Consider the following 17,816-nt stretch of genomic DNA (forward strand, 5'->3'; position numbering starts at 1 on the left):
TCAAAAGCAATGTTGAAATTAAGTTTTAAGAGTTGATTGAGCAAGTAAATAAATAAATAAATAAGCAATAAAAGGACACCAGTGGATCAAAGGGGTCCGGCGCATTTGCTGCAGGCCCGGATGCGCTGTCTACACTGGCTGTCTCTCACCTTTTACCCATCTCTGTTGCTTGTCATGTGTTTCTATGGTGGATTAAGAGTTTTTATGTGCTATGCGCTGAGGTGTTTTTTTTTTCTGTTCAAACTGATCTCCCTCTTGGAGCTCAGTCTGGGGGGAGTTCTTTTTTCTCCTTGTCCTTCCTGATGTTGTGCATTTTTCCATTGTTCGGTTCTGGGTCGCTGCTCGTGCAGCTGACCGGCCAACTACCTAGCCTGACCTGTCTCCCCAATGTGATGTTTGTGTATTGTATGTACGGTCGGCAAGGTCAGTCTCTTAATTGCCCCTTGGGGATAAATAAAGTCTTCTGAATCTGAAACCAGGGTGGATTAAATATTAGACTGTTCGGAAGGGAAGTTGGGCAATCAGAGGGCACAAAACGGAAAAAAATCATTAAAGCTTTCTTTCGCATCTGGATATAACATGAGACAATTAAGCACCAACATACAGAGAGAATATAATTTGGTGCTTCATGCTGTTTAACAAGCTTATAGCAATAATAACTAAACAAGGATCCTTAATAATGCCTGCAGACATGCAGCTCAGCTCGTCTCCACAAGTCTGTGCAGTATTTAAAAACAATAATCAATTGGTGGTTTTTAATGGCATAGGCTGTTAAAACATTAGTGAATTTCACATCACACTGAACTTTACCTTACCACTTCTCTAGACGCCTTTCATCGTGGTGGCACGTGGCAGAGGTTACGCTGATTTTAAAATATGCAATAAAAGCACCCCAGCAAGTCAACTAAGTACAAGAGGAAAAACAACAGCAAGTTAAAAAAGCAATCATTAAGCTGGTATCACTAATTGTGTTCCTTCCTCTCCTCGTGTATAATCTCTGGTTCCTTGCTTTGCCTTCATTAACAATGGATGAATTAATTAGAAACCTTCACAGGATTTCTGCACAGTGAACCCAGGAGATAAAAACATCCTATTCCTCAGACCTGCTCCTTTCCTTCTTTCTTCTTTTCCGCACTCTCTCCTCCCTCTGCTCTTAATTGTATTGTTTGCTTGTTGTGTCGATAGCAGGATTAATTTCACTATAGATCAGGATTATTGACCTTCTCGTCAATGTTATTTCATTTCTGTAAGGTGCTAATTATAGGGAACAGGGGGAAGCAAATTGCACTGTAACTTGCCTCACTTGCTTTCCAATAAAACAGAAAGAAAACAACATTAATTTCCTCTTAGCTGCTTTCCTTGGCGAGGTAAATTCAAACATTATCGTCCTATCTATGACAAATAGAGGGGACACTGTTAGCGACTGTTTTACTTGATTGGTCAACTTTATATTCACAGCACTGTTGATTACTCTGACCTATTCCTCTCAGACAAATGCCATTCTTGTCACACTGCTCCCTTCTTGGTTCCCTCACTTCATTTCAGAGAAGGGGAGGGCACAGTTCATAAACAATTAACCGGCTGGATAAGTGATACACTCAAGCGCTAACAGACCTGAAAAACATTGTGTTAAATTCTGGTAATTGACTGGAGGGAGGTGAGCACCAGGCCACTGAGACTGAGCAGGCAGTATCTTAGAGCTGGTGCTAAGGGGGGGAAAAAGGGTGGGTGACACTTTTGAACCATCATAATCTCATGAAAGGTGACAAAGGACCACACTTTTTTCAAGGGGAACGTGAAAGGCAACTGTATAAATGTCTTTAAATAGGCAATTACAGCCAACAAATCAAAAAAGGTCTCCAAGTCCAGTAATTTGCCACCATTATGGTCGTTTTGTGATTGAATCTACTTCCAAAGGTCTACCCAAGTACAATGAGCCCTAAGACCCTCTTATCCACCCTTTTCTTCCCCTCTCCACCCCTCCCTTCTCCAGCAGTCCTCTAATGAACTGAAAGGTCAGAGCACTAATAAAACTATTAGCAGAAATGAATCTCTCAGATGTGTTAATGCACTTTTAATTCCTGTTAGCAAATTTCATCCCCCAGCAGTTTGCTGCCCGCTAATGAGAAATAAAACGCCCCGCTCTAGGGAAGGGGGATGGGGGAATGGGTCGATGCTCCGGCTACTCCATAGCAGACTCCATACGCACACACACAAGTCATATACACTAACACTGCACCTTACAACACCCTGGATGTGCTGGATGTTATTCACGGACCGAGGCCTGTTTTCAGCCCTGTGATTCCGCAGGGTTAATTAAAGAGCACATCTCCATCTGTTCTCATTCAGCCTCAGCTCAGTCTCTTCCCATCAAGCACGCAAGACAGTCTCACACACACACCCCCAAACACACACAACTGAATTGCGTTTTGACTCTGTTGGCGCTCTTCGGCACAAAGACAAGAAACTTGACAGTACGGTGTTCACAGGGACACAGGTAAACATGCTGGGTCTTAAAGACATGATCTGAGCTCTCACCCTTTCCTGACCTGACTAATGAGGTACAGACAGATGATGTGACCCTGATGTCAACCGCTAACAGAGCTGGAGAATATACAGCCATTGTAGACAAGATGTTCCCTGTGTTTGTGTCAATGTGTCTGTCAGCTCAGCTGCCACGTACGACCTTTCCCAGGAAATCAAGTGGGCTTTTTTTAACAACTTTTTTCCACTTACAAGGTGCATATGCTAGTGGGAGAAATCTATTTGAGCAACTAAGTCCATTAGTAAATAATTAATGTATCACTGCTCTTATAACTGGAAGCAGGCAAAATGTGTTAGGAAGTTGGATTTACTGAGTCAGAATGTATGAAATATATATCTGAAATATGACTACAGCACTGTACAACAGTCTTGAACTAAACTCTGATGAGCTTGAAAGTCAATATTTGGTGTGACCACCTTTATTCTTCAGCAGAACTATAGTAGCAAAACGTTGTTGCACTTTCTTGTTTCTCTTGTAATAGTTTTCAGGAATAGTTCTCCAGTCTTCACAAGAGTCACAAGACAAAACCTGAACTTTTTATAAGTCCCATTACACGTGGCATAAAACCATCAAAACATTTAATAAAAAGAACATCATACCAGTAGAATTAATTGAACCATGAATTCTGCTCTCTACCAAAAAATCCTGAAGGAGAATGTCGGGCCATCAGTTCATGCCCTGAAACTTGAGCACACCTAGATTATGCAGCAGGACAATGAAAGACACATATGAATCTACACATATGAATGGCACAAAAAAGAAGAAGAATTTGCAGACAATTAATTCACAAAGTGATAATTATCCTGTAACAGAGGTCAAAAACTGACCTTTCAATTTGACTGGCTGACAACTTGATTTGGTTTGTTGAAAAACTTAAAATTAAATATATCTTTTTTTTTCACAACCACAGAGGGGTAACTGATAAAACTGAGAGCACAAAAATGAAACGAAGAGCCCAGGGGGGAGGGGCAGAGAATTCTATTATCAAACTAAGCCTTTTAATCAATAAAGAGATAAAAGATATTTTAATCAAAGACATATTTCCTTGTTTGTATAATGCTTCTGCCGCCAACGTGCACATAATCTTTAAACGCTGAAAAGGATGCATAATGCTCTCCCAGAGAGCCACTCATCCATATAAACACAAAATAGGAGCAGTCAGCAGAAATACACACCAGCCCGGCCCGGCTCACAGACACTCCATAGACGCCAAATTACATTAGGATGGGCATATTAAGGGGAATTGCATCCTGTAAACTAGAATATTATTTCTACACACAAACATGCTGCGTATCCATACACACACACAAATAATTTTTCAACATACTCTCCCGTCCTGTGCTCACTATTAAGTAACAGATCCATATTGTTATATGTGTGTGCCTGAACATACACACGTAAACCATAAACACAAAGCATGGTGCTATTAGTGTGAGGGCTGTTTGTCGGACATGCAGGCATCCGCTGGCCGTGGCTAAAGCGTTTCAATGAGATTAGAGGGGTAACCGGAACCCTTCCAGGCCCACTGAACTGAGCTCACACCAGGATAACAAGTCCAGAGGTGGTGAGCAGGCTGGATCAGGTTCCAGGAGCTAATGGGTCAAATACCAACTGACACTTAATTGCGTGATAAAGTGTGCACATTTAGTTTTGTGTGTGTGGGGGGGGGGGGGGGGGGGGGGGGGGGGGGGGGGGTTCCTGTTTAATTCTCCTTTAGATTCCTGTATATGAATACTATTCTTGGTACAAACAATCTGTCTGTGTGTGAGTGTGTGTGGTCAAGAACAGTACACTCCTTGCAGTGCATCAGAGTTTGCACTTCTCCACTGGGGGAGCAAACAGCAGCTCCAGTAATAGTGATTCATGCTTTCCGTCAGGCCCCCTGACAGGCTGGGTTCGATCCCCTGCTCAGCGCGCTGTAGCGGCAGTAACAGCAGCCGAGCCAAGCGCAGGACCACGGACATCATCATAACTGCTGAGGGTGTGCTGGGCTGCTGACATATTGATCGACCCTCAGTTAGAAGATTTGATAGATTGACCCGAGACTCTTGACTTTAAACAGTAAATCGAGGAGGACAAATCAAAAAGTCTGAGAAAACAACTGAGGGAAAAGGTTAAAAGTAACAGATATAATTCAATTCATGCGTTTAAGAATGCAACTGCAGATTTTTTTTTATTATAATTAACCTTCCAATAATATATTACCAATTAACAAATTAACCTTTAGTCTGTTTAAAAAAGAAGAAGAAAGAAACTATATTGGTTTCTAAGAGCCCAAAGTCACCTTGACACAATTTCTAACTGCTTACTGATGACCAGTCAAAATGTTTTCAAAAAGTACTTATACAAGCAGATAAATAAAACACTCTAAATCAGACTTCATGACTACACTACAATAATCTGCATATAGAACCACACCAGCAGTCTGCAGGCCCAATAACATATCAGACAGCCAGGCAAAGCTTAAGCCCTTGCCTCCTGTGGGTCCTGTGGGGCTCAGGGGCCAGGAAGGACCAGAGAGGCTACGAACTCACACTAACGATGGAGGAAACCGTGTCCAGTCGGCTGGAGCCTGAGATGGAACAGAAGACCCTGCACCATTGTTCTGCCAACACACTGACAGTCGGTGATTTAGGACCAGGGCTGCCTAGGAGCGTTAGGGGAGGGACAGGAGCAAGGGAGGTCAGAGAGAGGCTCCACAGGCACCCTTCAACAATCTTACCCGAATGCCTCCATCCATGAGATGGCAGAATTAATCATGGCTGACCTAGTGCGAGGCTTGGACCTGGCTCCTCTCCACCACCCCTATCCCCTCCATCGACCCCCTCTTCTCCCTGGACAAACATGACAAATCTTGTGTTTATTTACTTAAAAAGACCAGGAGAAAAAGCAAAAGGGGGGCAGATAAAAAACTGTATAAAATCAATACAGAGTTAGTAGTTCCTGCCCTGCTGCTGCTCTTTCTTGTCTGAGCAGCAGAAGAAACCTAAGCTCGGGATAATAAGGACTCCAGGAGGAAAAGGGACGCAGGTGCCTTCAGCTACCTCCACATAACTGGAGGGAAATGTGGTAAAAAAAAAAAAAAAAAGCCAGCAGAGAATGAGAGCCTGGTACAAAATCCACCTAAAAAGTACTTTACTACAAACATACCTAATTACCACCAAATAGGAATTTTTAAAAGCACTATTTAATTTCTCTGGATCATCTCAGGATCACCTTAAAAAATATGTAAGACAAGGCCTACGGTGTGCGCAATGTGTGTGCATAGTCAGGCATGTTGTGGTACAGCTAGTTTCTAAGTTTGAGTGCAGGCAGCAGAGGATTGAATCCACAGAGCCTCTGCTCTCGCCACATGACAGGGAGAAAACAGATAAGGCTTGCTCTCAGGGGAGAGGGAGGGTGGCCATCAAGCTAAACCCCTAAAAAGAAATAGCAGCAGTGAGTTGTCAAGGTTTCTGTCATATCCTACATCACGTCAGCCGCCCCTTCCATCCCATCTCCTGGCAAACCATGCAGACTGCTACGGCCAAGGATGAAAGTGCTTGAAAATGGGAGTCATTGTAAACCATTTTCTGCCCTGGAGCCCCACCACCAACACCGCCCCCTCACCCTCACCATCCCCTCCATCTCCACCCCTCTTCTTCCCGACTGCTCTTGAAGACAAATGGGTCCAGGGCAATGACAGAGTGCCTGATCCACAAATCACCAGCGGCCCGGTCTGCTCGTCCACTGCTTCCTCTTCCCCCACTGCCTCCTCCCTGCACCCAGCCTCACCCCCTCCCCGTTCCCAGCCCCTCCATTAGTCATGTGCACGCGGGCAGAAGCCAGCAGCCATAATTAGACAAGGACAAATAGCCGGCCGCGGACACGGACGAGTCCGGCCGCTAAATAAGGGCCTGTTTCCATACTGAAAGGTGGGCGGCAAGTAGGGCCAAGGAGAGGACTGGGGTGTCAGAGAGGGAAGCAGAAAGGAGCTGGTACTGTCCAGTACACCCTGTGACCATCTTGCCCTGGCCTGGCTTGGCCTGGCAACTCATTTATTTTCCTACAGGCCTATGAGTTGAACCTACACGGCTAACCATATACCCAAAAACTAAACCCCCGCTCCAACACCACTGCACACCTCAACTCCATTCAGAATTCAAACTGAGTTGTATTCATGGTCTTGGTTACTCTTCTCAAATGATGGTTAGTTTGGAAGGCTGTCCTATAAACAGATTCATTTCATGACCATTAAACTTTTTTCAAAGTGTTGAAAGTGTAAAATTCAAGATCAAATTGTTTTCTATACAAAACCCGAACACACCGATTCATCTGTCAGGGCAAGGGCGAGACGGAAACCTCATACAACTCTCCATCACATTCCTGTCAATGCACCACCACTACGTCACTTGTTTTTGTGGGTGGTCAAACCAACTCTAAATAAATAAATTAAGTAAGTAAAGCAATGCTGGAGCAATAAAGCGCAATAAAGAGGTTTCAGGGTACATTAGTTGTAACATTAGAAGGGTGGAATTAGCAAAAATGAGAACTCACAGAATCTGATTACACACGGCCGAAGAAACCGGCAGTCAACAAAATATAAATTACAGCCATATGAGCGTAGGGCAGACTGAATCCACAGAGGAGTATCAGTAACAATTGCTTTGGCCAGGTCAGAGCTGCAACACACTTACTGGGCAGAAGGGGGTCGACAAAAAATGACCGGCACGCACACACACACACACATGCGCACACGTACACACGCACACAGCATGCTCCACCAGAGCAAACCTTATTGATCTACCTCCTAATTTCCTAATTAGTTTTTATTGGATTTCATAATCGTCATCAGGACACATCAAAAGAAACTCAAAACCCCAGCAAGATTTTCTGCTCTCCTCAACATAATTTTTTTAAGCTGTGAAAATGAAGCCATGTATTCAATTCCAAGTCCCCAGCTGTGAGAGTGATCCTGTTTTTTTTTTTCCCACTTTGCTACCAGAACTCCTTGGACAGCAAACACTGCACAAACACACAATTTCTCCCATGTGTAGTAACCGATGTTTAGCATTGCACATTTTCTGCATGATCTGCTGCTATTTGTCACACTGCACTCCTCTGGCTGCCTCTCACTTGTAGGATTTGTTAAACATAGAGCTGAAAGAGGAGAAGAAAAATGTGGCGATAGAAGGAAAACACTGTTCCTCACTAATACTGATAGTGGTCACTGTTCATTCAGCAGCTTGGCTTTCTTAAGTCTTTTACAGCCCATGTAACCTCACAAAACCTTTGTCATACCCCCTGGTGACTCTAAATTATTATTGGAATTTATCCCCATATCGGGAAATTTCTTTCTACATTATAAATAATGTGAATACCACAGCTGCATGTACAAGAAAATACTAAAAGACTTCATTTTGAGCAGTGAACAGAGCAGCTGGCCAATAGTTTCTACACATTTGAATGTGCCAGAAGTTATACTGAGTAGAGAAAGCAAACGGGGTTCAGAACATAAAAACATGTGGTCCTCATTCACATTTGGAACACTTGGATTCACTAGTGTCTGCTTATGAAGAACTAAACAGACAAAAAGGCTTCCACGGGCTTCAACTTAACTGCATCTTTGCTACCCTATCCTCTCCAGATGATCCTTGGTCTGCAAAAATTGAAGACCAAGAGCATGAAAAAGAGAGAGTAAGAAACTATGTTCCATATAGCGCTATTCTGTCTATTTGCAACACCCCTCTAATGCCAAAGTGTGCCAAAGTAAGAAACTGTAATAATACTAAAAACCCTCCTTTTCCAGGCTTTGCTGCACTTGCTAAATGTTCACACCCAGATGTTAAACAGCCACAACAACTGATTTTTTCTTTTTTTTCCTCTTTGTTATGGCCCCATTTTGAGACAAAACCTCTGGCATGATGACACCAACACAGCTGCTTTGAAATGAGGGTGATGAAGATAAAGACAAGAAGAGAATGAAAGATGTTGCAGGATTGTCATTGTTATTGACAGCAGAGCACCAATAAGAGCTGATGAGGCAAACCTAAAAAGTAATCTTTGTGAAGTATATAAAGCTTTGTGTGTTGGCTCTTTTTGTGTTTGATTAAAAACAAGTCTGCTATTACTCAATAATCCCAGAATGACAAATTATTTTTTAATATTCAGGATACTTTGAAACACATATTAGGGTTAGCTACTTTTTAAGTCTGTGTAAATTAAACAGTTTAAACAGGGATAAATGATTTACAGTCCATAAAAAGAGCTAAGTTTGTTGAATAGTCCAGGTTGTGTTGAAATGTATCCTGTCTGATCATTCTTAAGATCTTGATGTACACTTGTAGGTAATTAAAATTAATCATTAAAAATAAAGACGTGTGTCTCATCAGATAGAGTTAAACCAGGTATCAAAGCCAGCGACATCCTGCTGGCTACATCTACCTTCTACATAGCGTATGGTGAGGTCAAGAAAGACGTTCTCTCCCTTCTTCTGCCTAGTCGTCTCAAATAATCGACACCTTCACTCCACTCTGTGCTACAATTTCTTACTGAACAGGTGAGCCCCGTCTGAAGAGCCTCTTAGTGACCTCACCGCTTCTATCACATCATCCTTTGCTCACACTGAGGTGTATAACGGGGGCACAAGAGAGCAGAACGAGCTTAAATCCCAGTGAAGATGTTTTTGGCCTTGATCACCAAGCCCATCGATCCCTGGCTGATTCCCACTCAGATACGTCTTATTTTATTAGTGGCTTCGGCCTTCTGCCGCCCCATTCCGCTGTGATCAATACCAGCATGGGGATGGCCCTTATTTTTCACTTTTAGTGCCTTAACGCTGTTTAACCGTGTCACCTGATAAACGACAGGCCTTCCCCAAACACTGATTTCCTATTGATTTCTCCCTCATTCAGCCATCCCTTCCTTCGTCACTCTCCTATTGTTTTTATCTTCAGTTATCTTCTCCCCCCAACCTCCGTACCTTTAGCTGAAACTGGTCAGCTAACCACCTTTAGACTATTTCAGCCACAGAAACCCATTTTGTTAAGAGTTAGCTGAGGTTCAAGAAGGTGGATCATCTCCTTTAGAGAGTTTGTAAAAGCGTACATCATTATATCATTATGTAAGATCACAGTAATTTCAAACCATTTCTATGTGGTGCTGAAAGGTAGGTTTGTGTTTCTCATTTTACATCATTACCCACCAAACGGCGCACACACAAACAGTGGTAGAGGTCTATCTGTGTGCATGCAAGCATTAACCATGCAGGATACAGTGAGCACCATGCAACAGATGCTAAGACAACCTGGAGGGAGACAGCTCCATCCATCATCCACTGAAGTCCTGATGATCGAAGCAGGGCTTGGACGATGGAGGAGAAATCTCTGGGAGTTCCAGCAGGGCAACATAAAATCCACTTACTGGGTTTCTATTGGCTATAACTCTATAAACAGATTACATGTGTGTACAGCAGAAGGTGAAATTAATTCAGAAACAGATGAACAGCACTGATGAACAAACAAGATAAAATGAAATAAACTGCACCTGAATACTGGAGGAGACATATTATAAAAATGGAGGACTGACCCACAATCTGGCTGTCCGACCTCTATCGCCCTCTCTCTTCTCACACTGTACATTATTTATGCAAAATTAAACCTGCTCCTATTCCTGCTTAGTCTGGCTTATCCACTCAGTTACCTCTTTATTGATCTCTCATCTAAGGCACTTCTGTAAATCCAGTCCATTCCTTCCAGCCTTGCTGCCATTAATGCCATTAAATATGGGTCTCTTATCACCAGATACTTTGAAGATATCCAGCTTGTTGTCCCCAGATTATAATTCTGGGTTCATTTTCTAATTCAAAGGATAATAAAAATAATCTTATCTTAGTAAAACTATGTTTATTTAAAGTTTGTGTCCTGTAAAAACACATTCTTGTGATTACCTGAGTTGTTTACTACTTTACACATTTACAAACTGTTCCTTATAACAAAAGAGAAATGAGCTGATGTTGATTGGACTTACAAACATAATGACTTTTTGAAAATTACAAAATTCATGTTACTCAAATACAGGGTTGGATATGTGATCACAGATTTTGGATACACAATCATTAGATACACAAACAGGATGAATGATCTCTTTATTATTCAAGGTGATATTTAAAATGCAATAAACAGTGCAAGCAGAACACCAGCAATTTGGTAACATCATGAACTTAAAATAAATGTGTAGAAGTTGGATGCCAACCACACCGTGCACAGCTTTGAAGAGAAGGTGAAAACAGGTAGGAGGCGCAAAGTGGCATTTTGGTGCAAAATGTGTCTTGGACTTTAACCAGAAGTTAATCCCCATCTCACATTAATCTGCAGGTGCTTTTCTAACAAAATAAATCCATCCATTTTCGTCAGCTTATCCAATTCAAGGTCCCAGAGCCACTTGAGCCTCTCCCAGCTGCCCACAGGGCAAGAGGCAGGGTAGACCCTGTCCAGGTCGCTAGCCTGTCACAGGGCCAACACAGAGAGACAGACAACCGGTCACACTCACACTTATGGCCAATTCAGGATAACCAAAACCCACAAACTGCATGTTTTTGGACTGTGGGAGGAAGTTGGAGTACCTTGTAGAAAACCCACACAGACACAGGGAAAACATGCAAACTCCACATAGAAAGGCCCCGACCAGGTAATGGATTACAATTCAGGACCTTCTAGCTGGGAAAAAACAGTGCCACAAACGATTATTTTGATAGTCGACTAGTCACCGATTATTTTTGCGATTAGTCGACTAATCAGATCATGCATCCATTGAACATAAAACGTACAGCTTATTGCACCAGCATGCATCTGCTCTTATATAACTATCATTAGCTTACAGCTTTAAGTGTTTAAGGTATGTGCTAACTAAAAATAAAGACAAGATGATAGTTTATTAAATTTTAATGAAGTTTGCAGATTGTTTCGGTGGAGTTTAATAAACTCAGCCATCTGCTCCTTGCTATCTAAAATATAACAGGACACCGGAGTATATTCTCGAGCATCTCACACTTCTGATAATCAGTTGTCTGCTTGACATTTATTCAGCTGTGTAAAAACTATAACTTTAATCTCAGCCAAACCGATTTACTCAGGAACAAATAAAATACTGAAAAAAGCCAAACAATAACATTTTAAGTTATCTAAGTGACTTATATATCATGTTTAACCTGAGTAGCGAAAAACGGCGGTGGGTTTGAAAACGATTTGCCGGGAGTCCGGTGTTCTCACCGGCTCTAGTGAGCCTTGCCCCCGGCTAGCTATCGAGCTAGTGGGTAACAGACGTCTCCAAAAACGTCGGAGCGCTTTTGAAAATATGTGGTGTCTTGAACTTAGCAGATGTTTGAATTTTACACAGCTACATTATCATCTGAAAATATGTTAACCGTTTATTTTGTGACCCAGAAAGAATAATAAGAGTAATATTAAAACTAACTAGCTGCCGCCATTGTTGGAAACTGAGCTGGGCTGCGCTATGAATTCTGGGACACAGCTTGTTCTTCTTCGAAGTTTAACGGCAGCTGGCATCCTTGTACATGCAGTGCTGCCATCTTCTGTTTCAGTCCGTTATTACACTCTTATATCCTACTACTTATTCCTGCGTCTTTTGGGATCTTACAAAGCTTCAAATGACACGTCGACTATTAAATTAGTCGTCAGCGATTTTAATAGTCGACGTAATCGTGACTAGTCGACTAATCGTGGCAGCCCTAGTGTGTTTAAACATGTGCGTCAGTAAAACAGTTTGCAGTGGACTAAAAATAATACATAATGAATAGTAAAGGCATAGCTGCTTTGAATTATGTAAAAGGCTTCTCCTTTAGTTCATTAATCCTTCCACGCACTTGGCGATCCCTACACCATATGGACCAAAGTATCCACATCTCTTATTCTTTGAATTCAGGCATTTTCAGTCCTATTGCCACACATGTATAAAATCAAGCATTTAGCCATGTAGTTTGTTCCAAAGATTTTATGGAATTCGACATTGTAGTGTAACTGGATGTCACAGTTGCAACACGCACATTTGTGAAATTTCTTCTGTCCTAGATATTCCATGATCCATGTTGCATTATTGCAAAGTACAAGTGTTTTAAAAACACAGCAGCCACATTACAAAAGCAACCAGGTAACCAAGTGCTGGTGTGACGATGATGTGAAAATTCACCAAAGACCTGCTGACTCTATGACTACAGAGCTCCAAACCTCCTCAGTATTAACATCAGCATAAAAATTGTGTGCCAGGAGCTTCATGCTTCATGTTTCCATGGCTGAGCAGCTCCTGTAATGTGTCGCTGTCCCAGTACTTTTGTTGATGCAGAGTATAGTGTTAAATCTGCATCCTCTGATTTGAGAAGTGCAGTGCCATAATTAACTACTACCCACTGTGTTTTATCTCACAGTGGACAGTCATGTGCAAATACCACATAAATCAGACCAGGTGATGCTGAAAAACTTTCTGATGAGTTGTTGTTGTGTCGAATTGTACTTTCCAGGCAATTTCCAAGGAGATGCTTCTTATCGTTTGTTGAACTATCACGATGCCTCATATTCAACTTCATGAGCCAAAAAAAACCAGGTGTGCTTGAAAACATCCAGAGAGTGCGTGTGCTCGGGAAATACTGCTTTGGGTGTGTTTGTGCCTTTAAATTAGGGCTATATTTGCTTTGGAATTGATTATGCATAACATAAAATTAACTATTTAATTTGAAACTTTGCTGTTACCATTACAAGCTAAAGAAATGTTCAAAGTCAAATGTTGCACTTTAAAAAATTGGTGCCATTTCACATGCATGTATGAAGTTTGAATAAGTAAACTTACATCTGTTAAGGTGTCTGCTAACATCACCTGGCATCTTTCATTAGTTCCCTCCACCTTTTCACAGAAGGTTAAGTGATAAACTGGCATTTATAGCATGGCCTGCCAAGTTACACGGGTTAGAGAGCACACTGAGAAACTGACCGTGAAGTAATAACAAGCGAGCGTAGGCAAGAGATTTTCTATTAACACAAGGGGAGATGAGTTAAAAGGGTTGCTGGCTATGTGAAGACCAGTTTCTTCAACAAAACTGCCCCGCTTTAACAGCCTCCCCCCACCCCTACAGTACCACTGTGCAAACTTATCAGACTACAGCCATGAAGGAGCTTGAGCACCAGCTAGTGGTAAAGCCGTTTCACTGCCAAGACAGTCCTCACCAAACACATTAATCATGACCAGGGGAGTGTAAAATTCAATCGGCTCCTTCCATCCATTTCATGTGAAGCAGACTGAAGGCCGGCCTTGTAGTGCCTGAGAAAGGAAGGATGAAAAAAAGAGGAAAAAAGAAAAAGGAGCTCCCTGCACTTCATCAGAACCCCTACTTCATAACAAATGGAGTGTCTCTCTGGCGGAGGAGTGCCATCAGAAACACGCGTTCTCTCTATCCATTTAATTCCGGCAGTGGAGGAAGGGTCAGGGAGGGAGCAGTGGGTGCGTGTTCTGCTCTCCGCTCGCCGCTTCGCCAGTCACACAGTAAACTACCTTTTAGGAATTGTTTCTCAATAAGAAATGATCAGTCCATTTATCTGCACCAGGCGGGCCTGTCTCCTCACCCAGACCTCCAATATTTTTCGTTTGACCTGATCAGGGCTATAAACTAGACCGAGACACTTTCAATTTGTCACCCGAGGAGGCCTCTGCAAGTCCCACGCTACTGATTGCATCCTCCCTCCCAAATGTAAAAATTCCTCCTGTGCTTGAAGGCTTCTTTTTTTCGCCCATGCATACAGCTGCTTAGAAATAAAGCCTCTGATGCTATAAAAAATATTCAGAGAGATAATCGCATACATATATCCCAGAACATGTTATTTCTTCTAATGAATATGGTCCGATAAAATAGGTGCTAGTAGTTTAACAGATTATTCTTCAAGATTTTGCACGTGACTGCAAAAATTCCTATCTCTCTGCACGAGTACGCTAATTACCATCTTATGTTGCACTCTTTTTAAATGCAACAACTATAGAAGCGTTCCCTTTTTTAAATAGCCTTATTATCAAGGTAATGACAGCAGTGAGCATCAACCTCTAAGCAGATTAAACTTTTTAACTGTGTAAGTATCATGAAATTGTTAATGTTTAAGAACAGTTACTGAGAAAAATCTTAACGGACTCAAATAACAAACAATTTTTGGTCAAGCCACACAGTAAATAGGTAAAATAGTAACATCATCACATTTCTAATCATAAACCTAATCTTAGTACACCGCGAACCCCTCTGACAAACAAAATCTTGCAAAAGCTGTAAAAAAGCACTCATTACCAATTAAGTGGGGAAATATTAACCACAATGTTTTCTTTCAAAACACGTCTAAACTTTGAACAGGGGGTAATTACAAGTCACACATGGCTTGCTTTCCCATCAAGCGCTTTAAAACAGTTAAACATTCTTTGAATTGGATGGAACATGTCAATGATTTTTTGACAGTGCTGAAATATGGCGAGGAACGCTCAACCACATACGCACAACCTGTTCAAAACTGCTGCCTCGTCCGAGTCACATGCATGCTATTAATCACTGATACCTCCGGCTGTCAGCTAACATGTATGTGGTTATACAACACTAATGGGCAACTGAGTGGAACTGAAAAACACGTGTAGTAATGTAGCCTTTCATCTCTTACTTGTTTTTGTCCTCCACGAAGATGTCAGGTTGAGAAATTCATCATTCCCGTCAGTTGACAGTGAGACAGAAACACCATAGCTTAATGCGCCGTACCACCAAAGATCCTTAAAGAGCACACCAAATGCATAAGATGCATCAGCAGTGCCTTTGTGACAATGCGACTGAGCAAACTATGTTATAGGTGCATTGCATTGCAGTGCATTTAGTGTTTTATAAGACACTCAAATGACCACATAACCTGGCATCACTAGATAACAACAGAAATGGCTATGAAAGAGCACAGGTGGGTTAACAGAGGCAAGAAAAACAAATAAAAGCAATCTGAATTTTAAAAAATGAATAACAGGACATAATGGAAATTATACAGTTGCCTTTATATGCAGTAATTTATGGAAATATTTGGTCGAATGGTCAACTAAGGGCTAAAATTCTGGCCTTTCTTCCAGCTTCTAACAATGATAAAAACCACATATAACTATATAAATCATATTAATGTTGGCTCTTATACTAGGGATTTTAAACTTACAATGTAAAGTGGCTTGAAATGACTGTTGTTGTGCACTGGCGTTATATAACTAAGGTAAAACTGATCCATTTATAGACTTAGAAAGTATTCACTTTAAAAAGACATGTGCAGTGTAAATGCTGGCCATCTCTGTGGAAAGACTGAGACATTATATGCATTATTTGAAATTCTCATTTATCCCTATTTTAAAGGACTCACCTGTACTCGCAGCCTTAAGATGGGGAGGAGATCCTCTATTTCCTTCCACTGGGTGACTCACCTGCCTACTAAGAACATACAGAAAGAAATTAAATTAGAAATTAAATAATAATTTACAAAAACAAAACTCTGGCCCAATTTAAAATATTGTCTTGTTGTGATTATCTACACCACCACCCCACCCCACCCCCTCTTTAGGCTGGCACTGGCTGTTACAGCAAGTATGTAAGCTTTCTTCCTTGTTTTTATTTCTACTGTAAACTCCAACTCTTTCTCAGCATGCTTCATTTTGTTATCAAACCACAACCACCTGCATTAACTAATAATAAATGTGCAGCACAGGTTAGCCTCAATACTTTAAGCAAAAAAATCAGGCTTTCAACCCCAACCGAACTCAAAGAAAGGTAAAAAAAAAAGGAAAGAAACTTTTACTCCTTAGGCCTGTAATATTTGGAATCTTGTTATTGTTTGTTTAATTAGGACCCCTTCATTACCCTGGCACAAGCTACCGCCTGAAAGTTAACATTATTGTCTCCTCTTAAATCCGTCAGTTAACATCAGCAGCATCAGACTAAAGGCATCACTTTAGGTAAGCATTGCCATAAATCTAGCCAGCTACATTACTAGCTAACAGCTTAAAAGCAAAATAGTTCAATGAGACATAAAGCGTCCATGCTGTACACAACATCTAAACTTTATACCTTGTCTGTGTTGGGGCACAGTCTTGGGAAGCACTCAGTAGATATTCAGTAGATAATTGATGCAGTGAGTTTGGTAGAAATGCACGTAAAGATGGCGCCTGCTGCTCAGCCTGCATGTCAGGTGTGTGCCGTACACTGAAGCACCTGTAAAACGCTCACCTGCCATTCAGCTAGCCTTTGTATGCTAGACCTGGCTACCATCTTAAACCCATATCCCTCTTGTTCCAAGTAGCTTTCAAAAGACATACAATTATTGGTGTTAGAAGTTTGTTCTTCAAATAATTCACATTATTTGAACCCCTGGACCTTTCCACCCTCACTGGGAACTCCAAAGAGTTTTGTTATTTTTGTTTGATTGGTTTGTTGTTTGTGTGTATTGTAAAATTTTGTATGCAACACATATATAAAAAAATAAGGTTGCGACATGCTGTTTTGATGGTTTTGTAGTATCTAGTAAATGTGGCCCAAAGAGCATTTGCTGCACACTCCTAGAAGTTGGAGGAAAGCTTAAAGAAAAAAAGCCTTTTTTAAAATAAATAAATAAATAAATAAATAAATAAAGCAAACAGAAAAGTCTCAGTTAAACAAAACTTACATCTGTGCCAAATGCGCTTAAATATACTCATGCAGTGTCTACTTTTCCGACTGTGTACACAGATTACTGCAGCTAGGGCCCAGGCGCTCATCAGACCGCATCTCCAAATGATCCACAAAGCAAGTTGTCACAGCAAAAGCAGCCACTTACAGCACACGCACTTACCACAAGCGGAACAAATATACATACAGACACTGATAAATGCCTCTGCACTTACTGATGAGCTTCTGAATAATTGTGCCTCAGCGGCACTGTTTGCGGTGCAATGGTGACACCCCCCGGCGGACACATGTACTGCAAGAATTAATTTATTTTAGATTTATAGATTTATTTTGTTTTTTCGGGAAGGGACAAAAAAAAAAAAACCCAATAAGCTGATGATGTAAAAGTCTCAAAAAAAATTATATATCAAATATAATGCACTTGGCTTTAAAGAGTTAAGTGAGCACAGCAAATGACACTCAGCACTTAAGTGTATGACAGTAAGGCTTTATTTGATGATGGGAGGAAGACATGGCAGGTGGCAGGTTGTATCTCAGAGGTAAGCAGTTACACGGGTCTACAGATTACTG

General features: G+C 41.3%; 1 long non-coding RNA gene across 1 annotated transcript; it reads right to left on the bottom strand.

Moving 5' to 3' along the window:
- Positions 1–221: 221 nt before the first annotated feature.
- Positions 222–17,237, bottom strand: LOC146494669 (uncharacterized). Its single transcript, XR_014871550.1, has 3 exons — positions 16,650–17,237; positions 15,949–16,016; positions 222–15,328 (listed from the first exon to the last, which is right to left on the bottom strand). It is a non-coding gene; the product is annotated as an uncharacterized LOC146494669 (long non-coding RNA).
- Between the last annotated feature and the right edge of the window lie 579 nt (positions 17,238–17,816).

Source organism: Neolamprologus multifasciatus, chromosome 20, assembly GCF_963576455.1.
Source record: "Neolamprologus multifasciatus chromosome 20, fNeoMul1.2, whole genome shotgun sequence".
Classification (NCBI taxonomy): domain Eukaryota; kingdom Metazoa; phylum Chordata; class Actinopteri; order Cichliformes; family Cichlidae; genus Neolamprologus; species Neolamprologus multifasciatus.